This window comes from Vitis riparia, chromosome 18 (assembly GCF_004353265.1).
Source record: "Vitis riparia cultivar Riparia Gloire de Montpellier isolate 1030 chromosome 18, EGFV_Vit.rip_1.0, whole genome shotgun sequence".
NCBI lineage: Eukaryota > Viridiplantae > Streptophyta > Magnoliopsida > Vitales > Vitaceae > Vitis > Vitis riparia.
In genome coordinates this window covers 26,727,277-26,741,914 of record NC_048448.1, presented here as the reverse complement: position 1 = coordinate 26,741,914, position 14,638 = coordinate 26,727,277, and the positions used below count along the sequence as shown (strand labels likewise).

Genomic DNA, 14,638 nt, shown 5'->3' with positions numbered 1-14,638 from the left:
TCTCTTAAATATCCCAGAAAACACAGCAGACTGTGGATTCATGAAGATGTCAGTGATGCATTAACTAGAAACACAGTAGGACCTAAATACATGAACTTTGTGTATGTGTTCCCTTTTTGTATATATAAGCTCTATAGGTGAAGAGGAAGTTTGAATAATTTCAACTTATTTGAGAAACTCACATATATGTACAATTTTAATAAGGTATTGCATATTTATGTATGCAAAGGCAGATATAAAGCTGGGGGAATTATTTGATTTGAATCCTTCGCTAACTTTTCCCTGAGTTTCTGTCTTAGTAGATGCATTTTCTTTTATCTTCGTACTTGCTTCCTTGAACACTGCCTAAAGAAACAAGAAAACAACTCATTAGTTTGATGCTTTCTATGCTTTTTCTTTTAGAATTTATACAGAGACTGTAAATTGCTTCTTTCTTAAGACTTCAAATTAATGTCGAACAACTTAAGATGTCTATATTGGCATGGATACCCTCTGAAATCCTTCCCATTAAATTTTCATCCTGAGCAGCTTGTCGAGCTAAATATGAGTTACAGTCGAGTTGAACAACTTTGGAAAGGACTCAAGGTATATGATTATAATCTTTGCAAGTTTCGTCTTTCACTTTAAACGAATTATAATCATTTTTTCTGTTTTGTTTTTGACAGATGTATTCCCTTGAAATTCTTATTCTCTCAGATTGCTTAAAACTCAAAAGAGCTTCCAGAAGTCTTGGAAAATATGGGGAGTTTGTTGGAACTTTTCTTAGATGGAACTGCTCTAAAAGAGCTACCTTCATCAATCCAACATCTAAGTGGACTTGTTCTGTTGAATCTGAGAGAATGCAAAAGCCTTGCAATTCTTCCACCTAGCATTTGTAAGTTGAAATCCCTTCAAACTCTTATTCCATCTGGTTGCTCAAAACTAGACAATTTGCCAGAGGGTTTGGGGAGCCTACAACGTTTAGAGAAGCTCGAAGCAGCTGGAACTCTATAAAAGAGCTGCCACCCTCTATTTCTCTTTCAGAAAACCTTGAAGTATTATCATTTGAGGGATGTAAAGGACTAGAATCCAAGCCAACGAATTTGCTCCTCTCTTTCCAGTTGTTGCCCGCAGAAATTCCACGCTCTGGGCGCTTGCAACTGCATCCTTCTTTGGTTTAAGATCCCTAAGAAAGTTAAATATCTAAGTGATTGCCGCATATTGGAAGGAGCAATTCCCAATGACTTTAGCTCTCTGCTCATTGGAATATTTAGATCTGAGCAGAAACAATTTTGTTACTCTACCTTCAAGCCTCAATCAACTTTCACAGCTCAAAGGCCTGGGGTTGGGCTATTGCAAGAGGCTTCAATCATTACCAGAGCTTCCATCAAGTATAGAAGAAATAGATGCCCATGATTGCACAGTTATGGAAAACATTTTGTGTCCATCAAGTGTCTACAGATCCAAGGAATGTGGGGGCCTCCGATTCACATTTTCTAATTGCTTCAGACTGTCTGAGAATGAAAGCAGCAACTTTGTGGCAGCTACAATAAATCAGATCACATGTGGCTTGGGTATCAGCAATTCCTCGCCGCGTATCAATATAAGCGAAGTAATTTGAATGTGTATTGGTTTTGAATGTTCTTCCAGGACCACTTCAAAGAGCAGGTTGTGTATGATATTTGATTACTTACCAAAATTTAAATAAACCAAATGCCTGAAGAATGCTAACAATTGTGAAAATTTCTCACAGCTCAGCTTCAATCAGGTTGTGTATCCTAGAAGACGAGTTTCTTAGAATCTCTTGAATTTTCTAATTCAAAATACAAGTTTGACTTTGAGAATTGACCAAGAAATTAATCAAACACATTATTTTAGAATAGATTTAAAACATATGTAGAATACTTTTAAAACTTTGACCTCGCATGTATAGATAAAATAAACCTTTATCAAGATTAGTCAAGATTTTCTCTTTGTATTTGGTAGGAAGGGATATAGGATTCCATTATAGGAAAGAAACAATCCATAGGTTTAGGTTTCCAAATTTGTGTGTTAAAAGGTTAGAAACTGTATCAGGTTTATTTCAATCATATGTTCATTTCCTTAGTACAAACCTATACCCATGCTTTCATCTCCATTCAAATATCTTAATAGAAAATCTATTTCTTATCTTAAAAAAATCATGATGCAGTATTATAAATCATAATCCATCAAAATGTGCTCCATGATTAAAAATAAAATAAAATAAAATATTTACATGCAAGCATCCTCCCGAATTTACTATCGTAATAGTCAACCAACATCACGTACAAGGCTTATATATTGAAAGAAATATCAGATTATCTTTTAAACTCAAAAAGGAAATGAACATATGATTAAAATAAACAATAATTATCTTTTAAATCTATAATTATTTATTATTATTGTTATTAAATTGCTTTTTGCTGAGAAAAAAAAAATACTACAAGGGGTTGTTTGTATCCTACTTTCAACTTTTTACAAAATATAGTTTTGTGTTTTTTTTTTATGGAAAATTCTGAAATACCGAATTAGTTTATCATCGATTCTCAAGTTGTATTAACAACTTTGTCTTTTATAATCTCAATTCTCAAATTTTAAAAAAAATTGGAAACAACTTTGTCCCATTCAAACGAAAACAACGACCATGACAAATTGTATTAACTATACGAAAACAACTTTGCCACCAACGATCTTCAGAAGGCTACTCATAGGGAGGTCAAAGTTTTAAAAGCATCCTACATATATTTAATTAATTAACATTTGTTGAAATAATCAATAAAAGACTTGTGAAAGAATATTTTAAATTTATTCTAAAAGAACGCGTAGGTAACTTGTAAGAAATATCATAATTAATTATTTTGAAGTGGTCCTGCTCATTGAAGTCGTCCTGAAAGAACATTGAAAACCAATACACATTCAAATCACTTCCTCTTATATTGACACGTGGAGAGGAAGTATTGTATCCCGAGAGAATTACCATGCCTATATAATGAATCACATGTGAAAGAAATACATCAAAAGTAGTAAGAGAATTGAAGGAGTTGTGTTTAGGACAAGAGAAGAGAAGAGGCTTTTATTCCAAGGAAAATGTGGCTGATCATGAAGGTTTTCCTCCTGCAAATTTTAGCGTTTCTAGTTTTTGGTGGTGGCATCCATTGCCAAGCTTCAACCCGTCGGCTTACTTTTGTGGTAAATACTATATATGATTCTGGCCTTAACGCCACCTTCTAATCAAGATATTTAGGGAGTAGTATGGCTCTCATTTCATACCGTATGATCTATTACCTTGGTGTCATTGAGTCGTTCATGCATGCTATCAATTTCTAATTGGTTATACACTTACGTGAATGGATCGATGCAACTATTCATGCATGTAATATTTCTTTTGGGATGAGGTTGCATGGTTAACTTTTAATTGGTTGCAGGTGAGGGAAGCTTCATATACAAGGCTTTGCAGCGCCAAGAACATCTTAACAGTAAATGGAAAATTTCCGGGACCAACCATATATGCTAGGAAAGGAGAGACGATCATTGTCGACATTTATAACAAGGGAAACGAAAACGTCACCATTCACTGGTAGGTCTTATGCGTGTCTCAGAGAAAGAGTAGTGGCAGCATGCCTGCATGGCATACATTCTTTTATTTCTAAGAGGGGGCTCTAAATATATTACTTTGAAAATAAAGTCAAATTTAAAATAATACTTTAGGGTTATTTGCTTCAGTTTCATTGAAATACAGTTGATACCTCTTGTTACTATGATAATATGTTGTTGCATGCCATCTTTTGTTACTTTGAAAATTAGTACTAGTTTTAACGTATAGTTATGGTTTCGCAGGCATGGGGTGACCATGCCTAGATATCCATGGACAGACGGTCCCGAGTATATCACACAATGCCCAATTCAGCCAGGGTCAAAGTTTACCCAGAAGATCATCCTTACCACTGAAGAAGGCACTCTATGGTGGCATGCTCACAGTGACTGGACCCGAGCCACTGTTCATGGAGCTATAATCATCTATCCCAAGAATGGAACCAAGTATCCTTTTCACAAACCTGAAGAGAGGTCCCCATCATATTAGGTAAAAGTGTTGTTAATTTTAAAGGTTAATTTACATATTATGAATTAACCAACAAAGCAAAATTTAAAATTATTGAAGTTGTTGAAATGCAGGGGAATGGTGGAAGAAAGATGTGAATGCGGTTCGAGATGAAGGGCTTGCAACCGGAGGTGACCCCGACCCCTCTGATGCTTTATTGATAAATGGACAACCCGGTGATCTATATCCATGCTCAAAATCAGGTACAAAGTTTAACTTCCCATTTTAAAATTGTACACGATTTCATTTTCTTGTATATTAACCATATTATTTTTTCTTATTTACATCAACATATTTAAAGCTTAATGCTAAGAAAGAGGAATATAGCTATAAGGATGGTAGAGCCATGATTTAACACACAAAAAAAGGCTAGTCCAAATATAATTTTGAACTATGCAGCCAAATTTACACACCTAATCAATCAATCACTTCATAATTGGTGGGTCCTCATGGAAACTTTTTGTTTTTCTTTTGGCTAGTCATAAGTATACAACTTTCCCTTTCTAATTGCAGACACATTCAAGCTAACGGTGGATCATGGAAAGACCTATCTACTTCGCATAATCAATGCTGCCTTACAAGAGGCTCTCTTCTTCTCCATTGCCAAGCATAAAATGACAGTGGTTGGAACAGATGGTAGCTACACGAAACCATTGACAAGAGATTTTATCACAATATTTCCTGGCCAAACCTACGATGTCTTACTAGAAGCTAACCAACGCCCGGATCACTATTACATGGCAGCTATAACTTATTCTGTTGCCCCGAAATATCAAGATTTTTATGATAACACAACCACCACAGCTATTGTACAGTACAGCGGATACTACACTCCATCTTCACCTCCACCCTTCCCTCTTCTTCCTGCATACAATGACACAAATGCGTCGGTTCAGGTCATGGCCGGCCTTCGAAGCTTAGCAGATGCGGAACATCCTTGCAATGTCCCATTGAGCACGAGCACTAACCTGATTTACACTGTTTCTGTAAACTCGTACCCATGCGTCAATAATTCATGTGCAGGGGCCAATGGGACACGGTTCTCCTCAAGTATAAACAACATAAGCTTCGATACGCCTACCGTTGACATACTACAAGCTTACTATTATAACATCAGTGGTGTTTATGGAGATAAATTTCCTAGCGATCCACCATTGGTGTTCGATTTTACAGCTGATTATCTTCCATTAATCTATCAGTTGCCGAGCAGCGGAACAGAAGTAAGGGTGCTCGAGTATAACTCCACAGTGGAGATTGTTTTTCAAGGGACAAACGTGCTTGCAGCGACACACCACCCCATGCATCTCCATGGATACAGTTTCTATGTTGTTGGATGGGGATTTGGGAATTTCGATGGAAATAAGGACCCTTTGCGCTATAATCTAGTGGATCCTCCCTTTCAGAATACCATCTCCGTTCCTTCGAATGGTTGGGTTGCAATCAGATTCGAGGCATCCAACCCTGGTATGTTCCAAGCACTTATGTCCTCTATTAAAAAAAAAAAAAAAAAAAAAAAAAAACCTTTGAAACTGCCAATATTGATCTACATACCAAGGAAATAATTTTTCTTAATATTACAATTAAGTTAGGTGTAATGTTGGCATATTTTCTCTATTGCAGGAGTGTGGTTCATGCACTGCCATGTAGAACGCCATCTGACTTGGGGCATGGAAACTGCGTTCATAGTGAAAAATGGTAAACACCCGGAAGCTCAAATGCTGCCTCCTCCGTCGGACATGCCACCATGTTGAAGCTGCAAAGAAATAACACGCCAAAGATTTCATTGAATATTTGTATTATTCAGCTTTCATGATTTCTTTTTTGTTTGATAATGGAATTTCTTGAATTGTTAATGAAATAATATGATTATATTATGTAAAGTTGCATAATATTGTGTCTGAGATTATTAATGTCAATTTCTTGGATTGTTAAAAGTCTATAAAGATAATGGAATTTGACTAATCTTTGAGATATGCTATGGTGGAATTTTCCATGGAAGTCTTTGATTATAAAAAGAGAATTTGATGTTGTGTTCCTATTTCAACTCATTAAATAGACCAATACAATATTAACAAGCCTCCGAATGCCATGTCCACAGTAGATATATCTTTGATTTGACAATTTTTGGTCATTCCCATTTCATTCAACATGATAAAATATCATGCTATATTAGAAAAGTTTGAAATGGGATAGTTGACATTTTTTAATTATCCATATTTTATTCCAATTCCGTGGAAGGTTAGTATCATATTAATAATCAAAAAAATTATAAATGATATAGTTTAGAGGAATTGACTTATTCTAATATTTTAAAATTAGATTATGATCATCAAATGGTTTGTTTAATTTTTTACTTTTACATCTGAAAATATTTTGCAAATAAGATATTTTTTATAAAGTCTTATACAATTGAGATAAAATCAATTCCTTTTTATTTGCTTATTTTAAATTAAAATAAACGTTTTTTTCTTAAAGTTAAAATAATTTGCATACTTTTCAACTCTTATTTTAAACCCTTTCCTGCTTCCTTAAGTAAAAACAAATCACTGGCTTTTGTAAATTAAAACGTAGGAATTTATGGTTTAGAGAAAAGACACTTACAATTAACCAAGCTGCTGCAATTGACCGAACTCTCCAAGTCCATGTCAATATGTTAAGTTGGCAGGAAATCACTGACAGTTATGAGTGGTGTGCTAAAAAAGATTAAATGATTAAACGTTCATTTTATTCCAGCTGACTTTCCAATGCTATTAAATTATGAAATAAATTAATAAATTATTCATTGACCATTGTCTCATTTTCTTCGATCCTCAGCGGTTGTGTCTGGAGTTGACGAAGTAGTGCATGACGATGTCAGAAGCGAAGAAAGGTGGGGACAGGACAAAATTTCACGCTACTTATATCTAATGGATAGAGTTAAAGGAATAAATTTGGGCATAACCTAATTATACTTTATAAACACTCAAAAATAATTGTAAAGAATTAAATCCCAAAAAATAAATAACAATAACTGAAATTTCATTAATTAAATGTAAATTAAAAAAAAAGTCCAGAAAATATTTTTAAGTAATTTTTTGGATTTTTAAAAATGATTTTTAAATATATTTAAATTTTATTTGAATTGACTTTTAACCGTTAAAAAAAATAAGTTGATTAAAAGTTTTTATACCTATTTAATTATTTAAAAAAAAAAAACTTATAACTTTTAAAAAAGGTTTCATATAGAAGTCATAAAAATGTTATTTCTTATAAGAATTCTATAGTTCTATTTTTGTTTACACAATAAGTTTTTTCATGTTTAATAAAACTTTTACAACATCTTAAAAATTATTACTTTAATTTTTATTTTAATTTTCAGTTAAAGCAAAAAATATGAAGCTATCCCGAATTTGACCTTACCATCCACTTAATTAATTTTTATAAGAGAGTGTTTTTTTAATATTTAGAAGGGCTTTTCTTTATTTATTTATTTTTAAATCATTCCCAAATGAAAATTATAAGAAAGAAGGAAAAAGTTTGCTCCCATATTAGAAAGAAATACAATTTTTAAACGTGGATTGGAGTGACTATAGAACTTTGTTACATATTTAAAATTAGGATCTCCTAATTTCTTACAACTCCAATCTTCATTTTCCGTTCTTTATCTAAAACCTAACCTAAGGAATGATTGTCCACTTATAATAGAGGACATGAAATATAATTTTGTTTTAGGTAACATCAAATTCAATGCATTAATATCAACAACATAGATAGAATTAAAAAAAGAAAAAAAAAACTAATATATAAAAACTAATATATATAAAAAAAAAAAAAAAAAATAATATATATATATATATATATATATATAAACTCCTCTAGCAAACCCAATGATTAAACCTAAATAATATTATATAAACAGCGGCGCCATTTGATTCGTTCCCAATTGGTGTCTCAGCTGATTCATGTCCTCTCAATGGTCCCTCACAGTGGTGCCATTTGATTTGTGTCCAGCTGGTGTCCCTTGATTGTGGTCCTCAGGGAGTAATCAACAAAATTTATAATCTATTACACCATGTACTAGGATAGCCTTAGCTAGCATAGCATAGTGGCTCTAGGGTCGTTCACTGGGATGGGTTTTCACTTCACAATTGATATTAATTCAAGAGCTGAATTTGTGCTTTTTCATTTCAAGGTTAGCTTTAAAAGAAAACATAAAGATGTTTGAAAAGGTTGGTTTTTAAGTGAAACCAAAAATAGTAATAACTGATTTTACTTACAAAGAAAAGTGTTTCTTGGAGTTTAGATCACTAGGCTCAGATTCCTTATACAAAAAGGAGAGTTCCGGTCACTTGTTTCTTTTCCTCGCATTAGAGAATTAACATATAGTTAATTCTCTAACCGGTGTGGTACAGATGCTTCCCATTAATGAGTTTAAACATTAAATCCCTCTCACTGATGCAACTTGCAATGGCTCGTGCCTCTCACCTAGCACTTGCCATTCAAGGTGATCTTTAACCTTGGATTTCCCTTCTCAAGCTCCAAGAGATAACTAATGGATGTCTCCTTAGAGTCTAAAAGCTTACCAAGTGTTGGCTATTCTAGAAAATCCTACCTCTAAGCCACCTCCCAAAAGCTCGCAAGAGATAAACTAGTGCATCTCCATGGACGGAGATCACTTGCCTTACCAAGTGTTGGTCCAGGTGATTTAAAGGCGTTTTAAGTTAACTAAAAAGATAAAAACCATTAAAGGGTCACACTTTCTCTTCATTAAAAACTAAAACAACAAACTTCCAATTTATGCATGTGGAAACTTACCCAACTTTCTTCACTCCAAGAGACAAAGAGCCTAGCCTCTCATCCTTTGAGGAAAATCCTCAGAGTTTGATTGGCTAGAAAGAACAAGAATGAGAAAACAAAAATATATATGAAAAACAGAGCAAGTGCTCTGTTCGTCGGTTCCATATATGTTATATTTGATTACATGATGATCGATTCTATATAAAGGAAATTACAAACTATATATAAGAGGTTATTCACCCCTTTGTTCTTACTTAAGGACTAAGGAATCCTATGATAGGTGGATTACAAGGAGACTTTGGGAATTTAGATAACAAATATCTAAAGCAAAATATCTCAAAATGTTGGTCGCAAATATCGGGATGCTTCAGGAGAACACCGCGGCACTGTGCAAAATTCTGCCTTCAGCTTGAAGTGATTCGGGTAAGCGCTGTGGAGGATCCGGACATGGCTGACCGGGGAAGTTGAAGTGCCTTCCTCTCCCATCCGGCGTCAGGTGCCGGATGTGAAATATCCGAAGAAAGTGTAACATCAGCCGGTCAGAATTCCGGATATGAGACATCCGGAGAAGGTGGAACGTTGCAAGGGGGACCGTTTGCGTGTGTAAGGTGTAGGGACCCATCCGGCTCAACTCCATCCGGATTCCCCCAGAGGACATGCGTCGCCATGCTATCCGGCTCAACTCCATCCGGATTCCCCCAGAGGACATGCGCCGCCATGATATCCGACTCAACTCCATCCGGATTCCCCAAGAGGACACGCGCTGCCATGCTATCCGGCACTCGTGAACATCACACTCCGGATGATAGCATATCCTATCCGAATATGTTGTCCGAATCATTGACTACAGCGAGCAAGCCTTGCTACAGCCCACGTTCCGCCGCTCTCCAATGGTGTGTCCGGACACCCTGTCCGGACATCTTTTGCCATGGATTCCAAAGAACTCTCCTCAATCTCGGGTTGCTTTGGTGATCAAAAAGCTATCAAAACACCAAAACTTAACACAATTTGATTAGAATTGATTGCAAGGGTCCTTAATATGTTAATTGGGTTAAAAGGTGATAACTACTACTCAAAAGTGTTTAAAAGAGTTAATTACTAGCTATCAAATAGCACTTTTTGAGTAGTAATCAATAAACTATATTCATATTTAATAACTGGTTTTAATTTTACCTTTTTACTTGATTTTATTATTAATTTCCTATTTTTAGGTTTAATATGTTTTGTTAAAATATTTTTCTCTTAATTTTTATATATTTATATCAAATGTTGGAAGATGTCTTTCTATAAAATTGGACATCAATTTTTCTTTTTCTTTTTTGCATAATTACCATATATTCCCCACCCTATGATTGACCTATAGTTGACACATCATCTAATAAGAGAGCTTAACACGTTCTAGCCATTTTCATGCTAAAGAGAGGTCGACACGTTGCTACCCATTCCCAAAAATTCAAGCAAAAGTTGACTTCTAGCCTTGACTAGCTGCCACCAATTCTCCAACCTTGCCCCAAGGTTCACTCATCTTTCTTATCTTATGAATTGGTGTAAAGATAACTCTATAAAGGGAGGAATGCTGATTGAAGAAAGGTGTAAAAATATGATGTAAAATAGAGTAGTGGATGTAGAAATGCAAGAAGAAAGAGGAAGAATATACCGTCTTACTGTAATTCTTAATTTTTATTTATAAAGGTTGTGTTTAGTTTTCAGAAAATGCAAGGGAAAGGAAAAAATAAATATTGTGGAAAGTTATATTCCTTAGTTTGGGTGATATGAAAAATATGATGGAAAAAAATATATAAAGGAAAACACTAAAGAAAATATTGTAATATTTTCCCTACTACTTTCCTTAAAAATTAGTGGGGAAAATAAGAGAAGAGAAGGAAAAGTTGGAGGAAATTTTATCAAGCTCACATTATCTTCTTCACTGAGTCTCCAATTCACCTAACTTCCTCTTCACCAGCGGCTATGGCTTCCCACCACCATCGACCCTTTCAATAGCCACCACCATTACTCCAACCATCTCCAATTCTCTTTTGTAGTAGCTCTTTAGACTATTCTCTTTAGAAGTCTTCTTAGTTGAATTACTCTATTTTGGTAGTATAGTGAAATTAGAGATCAAACTAGTTTATGTATTTGGCTTATGGAAGATTCAACCTAGATCACTTACCAAAAGTGGATGGCAAACAAACCCAAGTAGTAGAGGAGTGGGACAAATATAATTGCTTGGCTTTTGGAGTGTCGTGGAGAATCTTTGGGCTTTGTGAGTGGAACCATGCTCATCCAAAGCCAACTTAGCTTGGCTACATTTTGGTGTTAGAGGCTTGGAGTCTAACTCGTATGGCTTTATTACAAATTAAAGGTTGCTTATGGCATAAGGCTGATCTAAAATTTAAAATCATTACTTTGGGACTTAATAATGATGATAATATAATTTCAAGTCACAAGCGCCCAATATGTCAATAATACTACTCATTGACTTACTCCCAACAAGCAAATAACCCACAAGTTGCTCCTACACATATTTAAAAAAAATTAATTGTATTATTTGTGTATATATATATCTAAAACAATTTGATCATTTTGGTTGTATGGTCAATGTAGAAAAAAAACATACAAACTCAATATTTTTTTGTCTAAATTGAATTAACTAAACTGAATCGAACTGATATTAAGTTGGATTAGTTTGACTAAATAAATAAATTTGTTGTACTTTAGTTAAAACCAATGAACTCCTATTTGATTCTTGGATTGGTTAAAAACCAACCTAACTAAATGTATCTATCTCTAACTTTGTGTTCTTGTCTTATCACAATAAATCCTTTAGGTTGCCCCATATATACTATGGACCCACATTTTTCAAGTGCGTCCCCACTCAATCGGCAAGACTCGCTTTTATTGGTGAAAAATTAGTTTTGGAAAATTTGGATTCGCCACTTATTTTATTTTATTTTAAAGGGAAAATAAAATAAGAAAGAAAACCCTAAAGAAGTGACTCCACAATTTTGGAAAAGCATGTCTCGAAAACCCAAGTCTTGGTTCGGGAATCAGGTTACCTATTGGGAAGATACCTCTAAGAGGTAACACCTCTCTAAGCCCTAAAAAGGTCTCTATTGGCTAAGTTGAGGGAAATAGGACAATTAATTGGTTGATCATAGATACCTAGGTAGGCTAGGTGATTTAAAAAATTGCATGCCAAATAAGAAAAACAAATCATAATCATAAAGAAGATTTAGGGTGTGTACCTGGACTGCTTCTTAAGCGTCATCACAAGACATCAAAGTTAGTTCAAATAGTATATCATCCAGCATGCGCTTTATTAGAAATAATCAAACAATGAAACAAATATCAAGACACCCAAGCACTATCAAACATAAGCGCAGTTCACAGTGACCAGCATATTCACAAAACTTAGAAGGTGAGTGATAGAGGGCGTACTTGGATAGCATAGATGACTTGTAACATGCTTCCACAAGACATGAGGGGTTAGATAATAAATAATAAAATAAAGAATTCCTAACGTGCTTGTTATCTCATTAGCTTAGCAAAAATAATCAAAGTATACGAAATCATCAATTATCACATACATCTTGTATATAATTCCTAAAAAATAAATATACATGATTTCATGAAATAGAAAAGGTGGCAGCAAAGATGAGTTTTGAAGAATTTTCTTATGTAGGGGTTCCACCAATTCCCCAATTGATATACACAAATCTAGACCAGAAGTATCCCATTTGTTTGGGATCACAAGCTTGGATTCGTATTCCATTCAAAATCGGAATTTTGATTGAAAACTGTGAAAGATGCAAACCGATCAAGACATGGTTACATACTATTAAAAAATGAGATTTTGATTCTAAGGACTCTAAATGAATTATTTTAAAATAGAATTTTCAAATGGATCTTTTGAGAAAAATATTTTATTTTGAAATAAAAGAAATTAATTTGAAAACAATCAAAACATAAGAAACAAGCAAAATAAAAGTAAACAAAATCACAAAGTAAAATTTTTGACAACCAAACAAACTAAAGTAGTGAGAATGGAGGTCAATCTTCACTATTTTCCGATGGCCTCTGAAAAGTAAATTTGACAAGAGACTATCGAAATAATAAATTATTAAAACTTACATCAAATAAACTAATGAGATATCCACCAAGAATTAATGACTAAGATTCAAGAAAACACCTAAATTGAGAATAACAAATCAAGAGCTAGCATAAGGTCAATTAAACACACAAACACATTTAAACTAAAAAATAAATTAAAATTAAACTAAATTGGAATTAAAAACATCAACTTTATCTAATAAGATCGATTAAACTGTCGAATTAAAATTACAAAAACATCTAAACTAAAATAAATAAATAAGTAAATTAAAACTAAACTAAATCGGAATTAAAAACAAGATCTTTACCTAAGATGTTTAATTAAACAATTGAATTAAAATCGTAAACACACTCAAACTATAGAATAAATTAAAACTAACCTAATTTTAATTATACTTTATCTAATAAGATTAATTAAAATAGTAAATTACAATCAACAACAAATCTAAACTAAAGAATAAATGAAGATGAAACTAATTAGAATTAAAAACACGAACTTTATCTCACATGATTATTTAAACTACTAAATTAAAATTACTAACACACTTAAACTAAAAGATAGATTAAAACTACACTAATTTGGGATAAAAAAAAATAGATATGAACTTTATCTAATAAGATTAATTAAACTATTGAATTAAAACCGCAAACACACTTAAACTAAAAGAAAAATCAACACTAAATTAAATCGAAATGAAAAATAAGAGCTTTATCATGTAGAATTAATTAAACTAATTATGAAAAAAACATCTAAACTAACTAAATAAATTAAAATTAAACTAAAATAAAATTTTAAAAAGAGACTTACCTTCAAGAATGTATGTTGTTGGAATGTATGTTGTTGTGTCTTGTTGGAGAATGGTGTGGCCTATGTGTTTCTCTTGCTTGTCGAGTGAATGCTTGATGGCTCTCCTGCTTTCTGATAAATTTCCAATGCCCGGACAGCATCATGCTTTTGCATCTCAAAATACTTATCAACCAAATTGAGAATTCCATTAGTAATTGCACCATAGAGCTCAACACATTCACATGCAGGAAAAGGTGACCATGCATTTTCAATCACTTCTGCATATATTTTGCATGTAGTGACAAATTCAAGGCTCGTGGGACCCTTAACGTCTATGAACATATTCAACAGTGGGCGAATTATAACTCTTCTTCGGAAACACCCATCATCACACTTTCGGCCAAGTCTCTTGATGTTGTGTGGTTTCAAGATTCCCCCTCTAAAAATCTGCTGAATCTGCTTCATTAGCGCGTGTGTGGGCTGTACAAAGGAGTTTCTGGAGATACATAGAAAAAAGGCGAAAGTGGTTGCTACCTTCTCCCACATGGTTGCGTCATGGCTTCCTCATGCGTGCATGGCAGCCTTATTGTATCGCCCACTTAAGGTGGCCTTGTTGGCTACTATCAATGGAGGAAAGAAGGTGACTATGAGACGTCAACCCTCCTCATGCAGTCCATGCGCCTGCCACTTTCTCTCCTCTTATTTTTTTTAATCCATCAATACTATATGTTAAAAGTTCTTTATGGATTTACTGTTATGCCATTATAAGTCATTGTTAAACTTGAGATCTATTTATCTATATGCTAACTATTTATCCATTATTTAACAAGATTTATGTTATAGGTTAGAGACATAGTTTTAAAATT

General features: G+C 33.7%; 1 pseudogene; it reads left to right on the top strand.

Moving 5' to 3' along the window:
* The first annotated feature begins 3,032 nt into the window (after positions 1 to 3,032).
* LOC117906987 lies at positions 3,033 to 5,922 on the top strand (annotated as a pseudogene).
* Positions 5,923 to 14,638: the final 8,716 nt, after the last annotated feature.